At 47.1% G+C, this 14,499-nt stretch overlaps 1 protein-coding gene across 1 annotated transcript in view; it reads right to left on the bottom strand.

Moving 5' to 3' along the window:
* The window catches only part of LOC140427387 (uncharacterized), a 190,144-nt gene that overhangs the window by 107,504 nt on the left and 68,141 nt on the right, over positions 1–14,499 (bottom strand). The window lies entirely within an intron of this gene.

Genomic DNA, 14,499 nt, shown 5'->3' with positions numbered 1-14,499 from the left:
ATAAAACATTATTCATTTCTAGACTCACATGCAGAGTGGACATCAGAAGTCAATAAAAGTAAATTCATAAATTACATAAAATGATCATGTTGCACAGAAGGGTCAAGATAAAATGAAGTACAGCTGAACAGCGTAGAAAATTATAACTTGGCAACAATTTCCATTTTGACAATCAATGCATCCTTGCTTCCTATTTTTTTGCATACCTGAAGCTAACGCACATAATATGTTTCATCATATGTTGAAAACAATACTGTACACCAGACAATTATGCCATGATCTTTCTAGTTCTTCCCTTCAGGTCACACAACACAAGAGCTCTGGTACAGAAAGACCATCAATCAACAAATAAACAACATTACTACAGTAGTTTTCCAATTTATGGATTTGTGACATTGTCTGCAGAGATGCACACACTCCTTTTGCAAACACTGGCACATTCTTGTCCTTACTTCTGAAAGGCCATCAACTACACAAGTGAAAACTGTTTTTTCATTAACATACAATAGAAAGAACGCACTGTGTAGAGTTTTGAAAGAATTGAAAATTCAAAATTTGTATTACATATTACATAGCACGTGTTCTGAACAATGCACGATTTTTAAGTTGAATATATATATATATATATATACTTGTGTATTCAGGTAAAATGGTTTCAGTTTCATTTAGGTTGTTTGTGTGCCTTGGTGCATGGGAGTCTGGATAGAGTCCTTACTAAAATGTCAGATCTTGTGGGTTTATTTATATACACTATTTTTAATGAGGTTTTACAACCTCTGAAGTAAAACAGATGGGTTAAACGTTTAATGATTGCAGGAAGAAAAACACAAAGTAGAAAAAAAAACCTTCTGCTGCCAAGTAATAGTGATCCAGTGACAGACACAGAAAAGACAGGTGTGTTCAGGAATTGTAAGCTCTCTGATAAGAAACACTGCCAGGTAGTTGACTGAATAGTAAATTATAGAACTCAGTAAACTGATCAGTTTAGCAGGGGTGGTACTCGAAGACTGAGTTTAAGGAACTCATTTGCTTAATCTGATTTAGTTCGGAGGTTGCATGTACCATGTGTTACGATCCCAGCAAATTCTGGACAAGTCAGGTCCATTAAACGGCAGTTTGAAAACCTATTTGCTAGAGCAATGGGTAAATCATCCTTAGTCACATATCCTAAAGTAAAACAGAACAAAATGTAGAATCATGGAATGGTTACAGTACCAGGGACAGCCTTTCGGCCGGTCAGCCCTCTGCAATTGCAACTCAACTAGCCCCACTTCTCGTCTTTGGTCCATAGCCCTGAATTTGCTCCCTTCAAATAATTATCCAATTCTCTTTGGAATCCACAATTGAATCTCCCTCCACCGCAGTCTCAGGCCGTGCACTCCAGAGTAATTTTTCCTCTTGTCACCATTGCTTTTTTTACTCATCACAAAATTAGTGCCTTCTTGTTCTCAATCTGTCCACCAATGGAAACAATTTCTCCCGACCTATTCGGTCCAGACCCTTCATGATTTTGAATGCCTTTATCAAATTTCTCCTCAATCTTCTCCAAGAACGGTTCCAGCCTTCCATCCATGGACCTGAAATTTGTCATTACTGGAACCAGTCAAGTCAATCTTTTTCACACCCTCTCTCATACCTTCACATCTTTCAGTGTGGTGCTCAGAATTGGGCACCATACTTCAGTTGAGGCTGAACCAATGTTTTATACAGGTTTTTCACAACTTCCTTGCTTTTGTACCCTATGCTCCTATTTATAAAGCCCAAGATCGTGCATGGTTGTTGAACTCCTCTCTTAACCTGCCCTGGCATCTTCAATGAATTTTGCCCCAGGTTTATCTGCTCTGCAACCCCTTTAGAATTGTCCCCTTTATTTTATATTGCCTCTCCTCATTCTTATCAAAATGCACCACTTGATATTTCTCTGCATTAAATTTAATCTGACATTTGTTGACCCATTCCATCAACCTGTGTCCTTTTGAAATTTATCATGAACCCCCCTCAAAGTTCACAACTACTTCCAAGTTTGTGTCATCAAAGAATTTTGAAATTGTGCCCAAGACTAGGTTAATAATATATAGCAAGAAAAGCAGGGGCCCTGAAACAAACCCCAGGGAAACCCTACTATAAATCTTTCTCTAGTCTGAAAAACGATGGTTCACCACTACCACCACTGTTTCCTGTCACTGTCAATTTCACATCCATGCTATTACTCTCATTCTATTCCACGAGCTCCAACTTTACTCACAAGCCTGTCTTGTGGCAATTTCAAATGCCTTTTGGAAGTTCATATACATCTAATCAATAAATAACATTATCCACACCCATCTTCTCTGTTTCTGCACCAAAAAACTCAACCTGTTAAAACATGATTGCCCCGTAACAAATTTGTACTTCTGCCTTTGTTTCATTAACACACATTTGCCCAAGTTACTTAATTATGTCCCAAATTAACATTTCTAAAAGCTTCTGAGTGCTGAATTTGGTGCTTTTTGAGTGCGATAGTGAGAGTTTGGTGACCGAGGGAGTTAGGTGAGGAGGGAGTAAGGTGCTCCTTTCATTTTGTTTCCGACATTTCCGCAAAGAGTGCGAAGAGAGCCAGGAGTTTACAGGAAGTGTAGCTGACTGGGAGCAAAGTCGGAGGGCGGAGATCTAGTTAGTCCACATAGCAACTATATTCTGTAAGGTAAGAGGGGATGGAGGCTAGGCCAGTTACATGCTCCTCCTGTAGGATGTGGGTGGTGAGGGATACCACCGGTGTCCCCACTGACTATACCTGCGGGAAGTGCACCCAACTTCAGCTCCTCAAAGACCGTGTTAGGGAACTGGAGCTGAAGCTGGATGAACTTCGGATCATCCGGGAGGCAGAGGGGGTGATTGAGAAGAGTTACAGGGAGGTAACCACACCCAAGGTACAGGACAAGAATAGCTGGGTTACAGTCAGGGGGAAAAAAACAAACAGGCAGACAGTGCAGGGATCCCTCGTGGCCGTTCCCCTTCAAAACAAGTATACCGTTTTGGATGCTGTTGGGGGGGATGACCTACCGGGGGAAGGCCCTAGCGGTCAGGTCTCTGGCACGGAGTCTGGCTCTGGGGCTCAGAAGGGAAGGGGGGAGAATAGAAAAGCAATAGTTGTAGGAGATTCAATGGTTAGGGGAATAGATAGGAGATTCTGTGGTCGCGAGCGAGACTCCCGGAAGGTATGTTGCCTCCCGGGTGCCAGGGCCAGGGATGTCTCGGATCGTGTCTTCAGGATCCTTAAGGGGGAGGGGGAGCAGCCAGAAGTCGTGGTGCACATTGGTACCAACGACATAGGTAGGAAAAGGGGTGTGGAGGTAATAAACAAGTTTAGGGAGTTAGGCTGGAAGTTGAAAGCCAGGACAGACAGAGTTGTCATCTCTGGTTTGTTGCCGGTGCCACGTGATAGCGAGGCTAGGAATAGGGAGAGAGTGCAGTTGAACACGTGGCTGCAGGAATGGTGTAGGAGGGAGGGCATCAGGTATTTGGATAATTGGAGCGCATTCTGGGGAAGGTGGGACCTGTACAAGCAGGACGGGTTGCATCTGAACCAGAGGGGCACCAATATCCTGGGAGGGAGGTTTGCTAGTACTCTTCGGGAGGGTTTAAACTAATTTGGCAGGGGAATGGGAACCGGATTTGTAGTCCAGCAACTAAGGTAGCCGATATTCAGGACGCCAAAGCGTGTAATGAGGCAATGGGGAAGGGAACACTGGCAAAGGAGAGTATTTGCAGGCACGGAGATGGGTTGAAGTGTGTATACTTCAACGCAAGAAGCATCAGGAATAAGGTGGGTGAACTTAAGGCATGGATCGGTACTTGGGACTACGATGTGGTGGCCATCACGGAAACTTGGATAGAAGAGGGGCAGAAATGGTTGTTGGAGGACCTTGGTTATAGATGTTTCAATAAGATTAGGGAGGGTGGTAAAAGAGGTGGGGGGGTGGCATTATTAATTAGAGATAGTATAACAGCTGCAGAAAGGCAGTTCGAGGAGTATCACCCTATTGAGGTAGTATGGGTTGAAGTCAGAAATAGGAAAGGAGTCACCTTGTTAAGAGTTTTCTATAGGCCCCCCAATAGTAGCAGAGATGTGGAGGAACAGATTGGGAAACAGATTTTGGAAAGGTGCAGAAGTCACAGGGTAGTAGTCATGGGTGACTTTAACTTCCCAAATATTGAGTGGAAACTCTTTAGATCAAATAGTTTGGATGGGGTGGTGTTTGTGCAGTGTGTCCAGGAAGCTTTTCTAACACAGTATGTAGATTGTCCGACCAGAGGAGGGGCAATATTGGATTTAGTACTTGGTAATGAACCAGGGCAAGTGATAGATTTGTTAGTGGGGGAGCATTTTGGAGATAGTGACCACAATTCTGTGACTTTCACTTTAGGAATGGAGAGGGATAGGTACGTGCAACAGGGCAAGGTTTACAATTGGGGGAAGGGTAAATACGATGTTGTCAGACAAGAATTGAAGTGCATAAATTGGGAACATAGGCTGGCAGGGAAGGACACAAGTGAAATGTGGAACTTGTTCAAGGAACAGGTGCTACGTGTCCTTGATATGTATGTCCCTGTCAGGCAGGGAAGAGATGGTCGAGTGAGGGAACCATGGTTGACAAGAGAGGTTGAATGTCTTGTTAAGAGGAAAAAGGTGACTTATGTAAGGCTGAGGAAACAAGGTTCAGACAGGGCATTGGAGGGATACAAGATAGCCAGGAGGGAACTGAAGAAAGGGATTAGGAGAGCTAAGAGAGGGCATGAACAATCTTTGGCGGGTAGGATCAAGGAAAACCCCAAGGCCTTTTACACATATGTGAGAAATATGAGAATGACTAGAGCGAGGGTAGGTCCAATCAAGGACAGTAGCGGGAGATTGTGTATTGAGTCTGAAGAGATAGGAGAGGTCTTGAATGAGTACTTTTCTTCTGTATTTACAAATGAGAGGGGCGATATTGTTGGAGAGGACAGTGTGAAACAGATTGGTAAGCTCGAGGAAATACTTGTGAGGAAGGAAGATGTGTTGGGCATTTTGAAAAACTTGAGGATAGACAAGTCCCCCGGGCCTGACGGGACATATCCAAGGATTCTATGGGAAGCAAGAGATGAAATTGCAGAGCCGTTGGCAATTATCTTTTCATCCTCACTGTCAACAGGGGTGGTACCAGGGGATTGGAGAGTGGCGAATGTCGTGCCCCTGTTCAAAAAAGGAACTAGGGATAACCCTGGGAATTACAGGCCAGTTAGTCTTACTTCGGTGGTAGGCAAAGTAATGGAAAGGGTACTGAAGGATAGGATTTCTGAGCATCTGGAAAGACACTGCTTGATTAGGGATAGTCAGCACGGATTTGTGAGGGGTAGGTCTTGCCTAACAAATCTTATTGAATTCTTTGAGGAGGTGACCAAGCATGTGGATGAAGGTAAAGCAGTGGATGTAGTGTACATGGATTTTAGTAAGGCATTCGATAAAGTTCCCCATGGTAGGCTTATGCAGAAAGTAAGGAGGCATGGGATAGTGGGAAATTTGGCCAGTTGGATAGCAAACTGGCTAACCGATAGAAGTCAGAGAGTGGTGGTGGATGGCAAATATTCAGCCTGGATCCCAGTTACCAGTGGCGTACCGCAGGGATCAGTTCTGGGTCCTCTGCTGTTTGTGATTTTCATTAATGACTTGGATGAGGGAGTTGAAGGGTGGGTCAGTAAATTTGCAGACGATACAAAGATTGGTGGAGTTGTGGATAGTAAGGAGGGCTGTTGTCGGCTGCAAAGAGACATAGATAGGATGCAGAGCTGGGCTGAGAAGTGGCAGATGGAGTTTAACCCTGAAAAGTGTGAGGTTATCCATTTTGGAAGGACAAATATGAATGCGGAATACAGGGCTAACGGTAGAGTTCTTGGCAATGTGGAGGAGCAGAGAGATCTTGGGGTCTATGTTCATACATCTTTGAAAGTTGCCACTCAAGTGGATAGAGCTGTGAAGAAGGCCTATGGTGTGCTCGCGTTCATTAACAGAGGGATTGAATTTAAGAGCCGTGAGGTGATGATGCAGCTGTACAAAACTTTGGTAAGGCTACATTTGGAGTACTGTGTACAGTTCTGGTCGCCTCATTTTAGGAAGGATGTGGAAGCTCTGGAAAAGGTGCAAAGAAGATTTACCAGGATGTTGCCTGGAATGGAGAGTAGGTCTTACGAGGAAAGGTTGAGGGTGCTAGGCCTTTTCTCATTAGAGCGGAGAAGGATGAAGGGCGACTTGATAGAGGTTTATAAGATGATCAGGGGAATAGATAGAGTAGACAGTCAGAGACTTTTTCCCCAGGTGGAACACACCATTACAAGGGGACATAAATTTACGGTGGAAGATATAGGAGGGATATCAGAGGTAGGTTCTTTACCCAGAGAGTAGTGGGGGCATGGAATGCACTGCCTGTGGAAGTAGTTGAGTCGGAAACATTAGGGACCTTCAAGCAGCTATTGGATAGGTACATGGATTACGGTAAAATGATATAGTGTAGATTTATTTGTTCTTAAGGGCAGCACGGTAGCATTGTGGATAGCACAATTGCTTCACAGCTCCATGGTCCCAGGTTCGATTCCGGCTTGGGTCATTGTCTGTGCGGAGTCTGCACGTCCTCCCCGTGCTCCGGTTTCCTCCCACAGTCCAAAGATGTGCGGGTTAGGTGAATTGGCCAATGATAAATAAATGTCCAAATTGCCCTTGGTGTTGGGTGGAGGTGTTGAGTTTGGGTAGGGTGCTCTTTCCAAGAGGCGGTGCAGACTCAAAGGGCCGAATGGCCTCCTTCTGCACTGTAAATTCAATGATAATCTATGATTAATCTAGGACAAAGGTTCGGCACAACATCGTGGGCCGAAGGGCCTGTTCTGTGCTGTATTTTCTATGTTCTATGTTCTATGTTCCCCAGAAAGGTTAAACTGACTGGCTGTAGTTGCTGGGCTTATCCGTACCCTTTTTTTGAAAAAAGGTGTAACATTTGCAATTCTCAGTCCTCTGGCACCACCTCTGGATCTAATGAAGATTGGAAAATTACACCCAGTGCCTTGTGTAGCCACTGGAGTTGGCCACTTCCAGACTTAAAATGAAAAAAATGAAAATGAAAATCGCTCATTGTCACAAGTAGGCTTCAAATGAACTTACTGTGAAAAGCCCCTAGTCGCCACATTCCGGCGCCTGTTCGGGCAGGCTGGTACGGGAATTAAACCGTGCTGCTGGCCTGCCTTGGTCTGCTTTCAAAGCCAGCGATTTAGCCCTGTGAGCTAAACCAGCCCCTGAATGCTGCTCCTAAATGGAGAACTGCAAAGGGTGAAGGGAAATTCAGCCAACACAGGCAAAGACAAGCAAATACAGAAATCATGTATATTGGAACCTGCAAAACAACCAGACAGCACTTAAACCAGCAGCCATCTGCATAGTAATGTAGCAGCCATCTACATAGTAATGTGCGATTCCCAGGTACAATGGCAACAGTTAAGGTAAACAAAGCCAAGCCAGACTCCTCGGCTCCAGCAGGAGCCAAGACAAAGGAAGGCCAACGGACACTTGGGGACCGCCTAGCGATCAGGGAACCGCTCCAGCATTGGAGAAATCGATCCAAGTGATCAGAAAGTAGTCCAATCACTTGGAACCAGGTACGGGCTCCGCCCCGAAGGGCGGGAAGCCCCTGGGGACTGTAAAGTAAAGCCCCCAAATTCTAATCGTCCTTCTTTGACAGGGTCACTCAGCAACTTGAACCAACCCTTGACAGTGACCTGTCTTGTTGCCTCCAAGAAAGTAAGTCTCAAGTCAACGCTCGCTACGAGATAGGCGCTCCTAGCTACCAGTCCATACCAGCTTTTAAATCCCGCAGATTCAGGACCTGAACGAAAGGCCATTTGTTCCCCTGACCTGGTGGGCCAGTCCGAAGCGAAGTATAGGCCTGGTAATTATAGAAATAGCCTAGAAAGTAGAGTTTATGCATGAGTAGCAATTTACTGTGTATAATAAAAGTGTTTTGATTTGAATCTTACTAATTGGTGTGTTGAGTTATTGATCATTACTTGAACCTCGTGGCGGTATCATAAAGATACCTGGCAACTCTAGAGCAAAGGTTATAAAACAGAGCCAATTGAACTAACCAAAAGTTAGCAACATATTACTGGCGACATCCTGGCGGGACCCGATCTAGAAGTGGCTTGACCACTCCGGGAGAACCCAAAAATTTGAATTAGAAATCCAATTGGGAACAGAAAAACCACAAGTGTTCAAGCAGTTCTGATCAATCCTCATAATTCGGAAGTGTGTTAATGCATGCGTAACTAACAGGGCGATAAGGTAATACTGATAGATTTTGTTGCAAAAAACTGTCGGGAGTTTGTATTCCGGAAAATAGCGAAAGCCGTACCCATAATTACAGCACCGCCTTAATGCCCCTTGTTCCAAATTTCAAGAGCAGCATTTAGAGAGGAAAGATGTCAATGCAGGCAATGCAAAGCCTCATGAACCCCGAAGAATACGTGGTCGCAGCGACCAGCAGTAGAGTAGGACAGTGTCCCGTTTGGGAAGAGGAAATCAGAAAGTACCTCAAAGGGAAAGGATGGCTGGCCCCTTTGGAACGAATTCTGTGAAAATGAGGAAACAGGTCCCGGGAGTATAGGACATACTTGGTGGGAGAACCTGAGCGAAATCCATAAGAAAAGCTTGGGAAAAGCTCGCAAGCCGATGGCAATCATGTCCTGTTTGGCACAATTGCGAGGCACAGAGGAGGTCGTTCGGACGCTCCGTAAAGAAAGAGGAGTACATCGAATGAGTAAGGTCGATGTGAGCGAGATAGAGAAAGAGAACCTAGAATTAAGGACGAAGTTAGCAGCAAAAGACGGAGAGGTGGATGATGCCAAGTGGGCACACCAGTCTTGTCTGGCGCACCTAAGCAGCTTCCCATCCCAGTACGAAAAGGCCTATCAGGACACGCAACGTGCAGTCCTGGTACGAGAAGAAACAGAGAAGCAGGTCGAGGCAGTGTAGTGACCTGAAGGCAGTGTTAAGAGCACTCCATACTACCACCACGGAGCACAGACAAAGCTCACTAGATCACGCAAAGTGCCGGAAGCAGATTGCAGAACTGCAGTCTTTGCTTTCCGTTCAGAAAGGATTCCAGAGCACCTTTGGATCCCAGTTCGATGAGGAAGACGGCCCTGATTGGGAAGAATTAAATGAGACAGCGCAGAGATACGTTCAGGGAACATGTGCGCAGGGAAAGCCCCAGAAGAGAAAAACGCCCCAACCCCCCACAGAGCATATAGTTCAGGCTCCAATGAACCCAGTCACCACCCACCGCACAGCCACATCGGACGACACGTAATTTCTGTACACCACCCTCTTAACAGTGACCCAATTACGGGACGCGTGCGATAAAATCAAACCGTTCCTCCCCACCTCAGACCCCCACCACTTCTTTGCCAGAGTAAAACAGCAGGCTACCACGTACGGCCTGGGTGAGCGAGAGCAAGTAAAGATCACAGTTTTGAGTTTAGACCCTTCAGTCATTGCAGCCCTTCCCAACCCACAGAATGTAGGAGGAGGCACCCTTGCAGAAATGCATACCGCGATCCTAGACGCGATCGGGTATAACAGGGGTGACCCCGTAGAAGGCCTCAATAAGCGCAGGCAAAAGAAAACCGAGCACCCCACAGTGTTTGCTGGACGCTTGTGGATCCATTTCGCAGCAGTTTTCGGGAGACTTAGACCGTGCCCATTTGTCCCCAGACAGCATGGCCAAATGGACCCACACCCTCATCTCCCATGCCACAGAAACAGGACCAAAGGCTTGTGCCAATTATGATCCCTCAGAGGAGGCTCATAATGAGAAATGGGTTGTAAAAAGATTGTCCCGCACCTGGGAGCAATCTGTTCAAAACAAACCCACGAACAAAAATCCCGAAGAACAGCAGGCAGAAGCAGACAAATACAGTTAAGGCACACCAGAACCCCGCATGGGTAAATGAAGGCAAGAACAGCCCCGCACAAAAGCCACAGGAGTGTTACAACTGTGGACAGTTAGGACATTTTGCACGAGAATGCAATGCCCCACGAAAGCCACAGAGAGCCCAGCAGGCAGGCACTCTGAATAAGAATAGGACAGAGCCCATACATAGTGTGAGCACCCGTTCAGACCACACGGACCTAAAGGGAACGGACTGACGGTGTTCGGGCTCCCCCAATTGGGTCTGCGACACCCTTTGGGATAGGTCCGGCCGACCAGTAGCTGCAGCAAAGATACGGGGACAGCCCATCAAGTTTCTCCAGGACACAGGAGGGTCCCGCACCACAATCAATTCCTCCACCATGTTTCAAAAGGACACGTGGCCCACTATAGCCACCATCATCCTCAGCGGCTTTACAGGCCACTCACAGCAGGGACACATCACAGCCCCTGTACCCATTCAAATCGGCAACATCACCACCAAGCACCCCATAGTTTTAGTCGATCTACCCCACACAGCAGAACACATTTTAGGCATAGATTTTATGAATTCCCACAATCTGTCCTTCGATCCAGTCAATCAATGTGTTTGGAAAATGGCAAAATCCGCAAGAGCCCCCGCAACGCTCACAATAGGAGAATATGCAAACAAGATTAGCACAGTAGGCGAATTTTGGTTTGACCCGACCACAATTAGCACAGACAAGCAGGTTAGGGCAGTTCTGCAGAAGCACAGGACAGCATTCGCGATCCACAAACACGACTGTGGCCGGATGACTGGTTCCGTTCAAATCACAGGACCTGACCCTAGACCCCAAAAGCAATACGGATTTCCCCAAGAGGCAGAGGGAGAAATCGCTTATTAGACAGCTTATTAGAGCAGGGCGTTCTCTGATCAGTAGCCTCCACTAACAATGCCCCGATTTGGCCAGTGAGAAAGCCCGATGGATCATGGCGACTGACCATCGATTACCGGGAACTCAACAAAGTCACCCCCGCAGCAGCCCCCACGGTAGCCACAAGTCCCGAGACCACAAGTCCCATCAAACAGGGACTCAACTCACGATACTTTACGGTTTTGGACATCAGTAATAGATTCTGGTCCATTCTATCGGCAAAGGCGTGCCAATACAAATTTGCCTTCACTTTTAAAAATCAGCAGTACACGTGGACATGCCTTCCACAAGGATTCCACAACTCCCCCTCCATTTTCCACCGACAGCTGGCAAATGGGTTGTCAAAATTTTCTCGCCCCGAATGTCTGGTCCACTACGTGGACAACCTATCACTGCAGACAGACACCAAGGTAGAGTACATCGAGCTTCTGGCCGAATTCCTGGAACTCCTACAGAAAATTGGTTGTAAAGTAAACCCCCAAAAGGCCTAGATTTTGGAAAACAAGGTGATATATTTGGGTACAATTATCACACATGGTAAACGCGAGATCGAGCATAAAAGGATTGACTCGATTGCCAAATTGCCCCTTCCCCAGTACGTTTCAGCCCTCCGGTCGTTTTTAGGACTGGTTGGCTATTGCCGAAACCACATTGACGGTTTCGCCAGCAAGGCAGCACCCCTCTCAGACCTCCTAAAGAAAGGAGCCCCCTGGGAATGGCTTCCGCAGCATACGGTTGCTGTGGACTCTTTGAAAAGAGCCCTCATAGCAGCCCCCGCACTACAAGTTCCAGACCCGCTTTCCCCCTATGCGATAGAGGTAACAAGCACAGACCGCACCTCCAGGAACGGCACGAACAGTTAAGGCCCGTGGCTTATGCCTCCAGAGTCTTAGATGCTGTGGAGCAGGGATTTTCAGCCTGTGAAAGGCACCTGCTCGGTTTTTTGGGCAGTACAATATTTTTCATACATAACCGGACTGAACCCCATCACAATCCTGACGGAACACCCCCCCACCCAACTTTTACTGGACGGACGACTTTAGGACGGTACAGTCAGTCAAATAAGAGCAGCCAGGTGGACCCTTCTTTTGCAGGGACGGGACATCACTGTTAAAAGGACCAAGACCCACACTTTCTTAGCAGATAACCTACAGTACCCAGGCACCTCCCACGAATGTGAAATCATCTCACCGCACCACAACACAGGCCCCTTTATTGCGAAAACACCCCCCAGAAAGATAGGTAGTCGAAACCAGAGCCCCAAGCACACAGACACGTGCGAACCCATAAGAATATATGTGGATGGATCTTCCACAATATTAGAAGGGAAGCGCATAACAGGATGCTGCATTTATGTCGAGGACGCGCAGGGATCGCGCCCCAGAAGAAATCACAATAAAACTTCCAGGACACTTAGGTGCGCAGGCGGCAGAACTAGCAGCCGTGGCGTACATGATAGATCACCCAGATTCCTTCCCCAGCCCAGCAGACATATACTCGGACAGCCTCTATGTCTGCAACAGCCTTACAGAGTTCTTACCCCTGTGGAAAGCAAGAGGATTTGTTTCCGCAGACGGAAAACCCCTCCCCTCAGTCCCATTGCTCCGTCACATTTTAGAAAAAGCACAGGGCAGGACTTTTGGAATAGTTAAAGTTCGTAGTCACCATCGTTCCTTCCCCCTGGAAATGTAAAAGCCGACGCACTGGCAAAAGCAGGTTCCAGGCACGGATATGTTTGGACACCCCCCAAGAGCGCATCAGTGAATGCAGTTCAGGTCTCGCAGACTGATATAGAGGATTTAGTGCAGGCCCAGAAGCAGGACAGCAATCTCAGGGAGATTTTAAAAGGAAGATTCCCAGCACCCTATGATAGGTTTAAAAATGCTCTGACGGTGTGGTGTTAAAAGACACCCTTTAGGTGGTTCCTGAACAGGACAGGAATCAGTTCATTTGTTTGTTCCATGACGGTCATGGACATCAGGGAATTGATCCCACTACAGCCCACCTCAGGCAGCTCTGTTGGTGGCCCAGTTTAAAAGACGTAACTCACTACGTTGAGAATTGCCTCATCTGTGCCCAGAACAATCCGGACAGATACGCCAAGAAAGCTCAACTTAGTCACATCCGCCACGTTAATGGCCCCTGGACTAACCTCCAGATTGATTTTATAGGACCATTGCCCCCTTGCAGGAATGGTTATAAGTATGTACTCGTTGTGATAGATATGTTTACAAAATGGGTAGAGACATTCCCATCCAGAACGAACACGGCAAAAACCACAGTCAAGATCTTAACCCACCACATCTTTACGAGATGGGGACTCCCCCGCAGCATTGAATCCGACCAAGGTTCCCATTTTACAGGACGTGTCATGAAGAACGTCCTCACGATATTTGGCATTACCCAAAAATTCCACATTGCATACCACCTCCAGCCGAGTGGTATTGTGGAGCGCATGAATCGGACCCTAAAAGCCACCCTCAGAAAAATGGTCCAACAGAACAACACCACTTGGGATTCAGTCCTCCCTTTTGCGCTGATGTTTTTGCGAAATACGGTTTCAACATCTACAGGTTACACCCCACAAACCCTCATGACCGGACACCCCACAAACCCTCATGACCGGGCGCCCCATGAAAGGCACAGAATTCTTATTGGGATTAGATTTGACCAGCCCCGAAGTGACGGCCCTCACACACGAGAAAGCAGTAGAACTGGTAGAGAATGTTAAAACGGCTCAGCTAGCAGCCGCGGTACGATTAAGCACACAAAGGAAACAGAGCAAGGCCTGTTTCGATAAGACAGTACATGCGACTGAGTTCAGTGTAGGACAGCAAGTCATGCTCTCAATATACAACCCCAGCACATTCCTGTCACCTAAATATTCGGGTCCGTACTCCATTGCGGACAAAGTAAGCCCTTCCGTCTACAAAATAAAGTACCCCAACGGAAAGACGGCGTGGTTCCATATTAACCAGCTTAAGGCATATGGACCACAGTCGAACCACACACACCACGTCATGCTCAACGCAGCAGACCACACCCCGCCCACAGCCAACATATCCCTACTCTCCCCCAACACGCCCACCACATCCACGGACTCACCCTCGACTCCACCCCTGACCTCTAGACTCCGCCCCGGAACACCCACAGACAGCAGCAGTAGCGCCAGCGACTGTGACTCAGACAACAGCCACAGCACGCCTCCCTACTATCCGCATGCACAGGACCCACACCCAGCGAATCTGACCACGATTCGAGTGATCCCTTCATGATCACTTTCCTGAACAAACCCCAACACCAACCACCGACCTACGATTACGAGCCCGATTCCGTCCCCACAGAACTACCTTTTGGCACCGCGACAACTCATACAGGCTCGTCCGGAACGACGAGATGGATCCCAAATCGCACCATGCAGCCCTATCCGCCCTTATACACTCGAGAGTTTGACATCTGGGAGAAGATGACGACTTTGGGTCTGACTCCCCAAGCGAGAACCCCTTTGCGCCCCTGTTCGCAAGTGATAACTGAGGTGTCCAGATGATGTTTTAAAAAGGAACCGCTTGGGAGAAAACGGTGTCCTTTCTGATGGAACCTGCAGCATGTTTAAT

This window comes from Scyliorhinus torazame, chromosome 7 (genome assembly GCF_047496885.1).
Source record: "Scyliorhinus torazame isolate Kashiwa2021f chromosome 7, sScyTor2.1, whole genome shotgun sequence".
NCBI lineage: Eukaryota > Metazoa > Chordata > Chondrichthyes > Carcharhiniformes > Scyliorhinidae > Scyliorhinus > Scyliorhinus torazame.
Note: the sequence above shows the minus strand (reverse complement) of the source record. Positions and strands in the feature narration are given on the sequence as shown.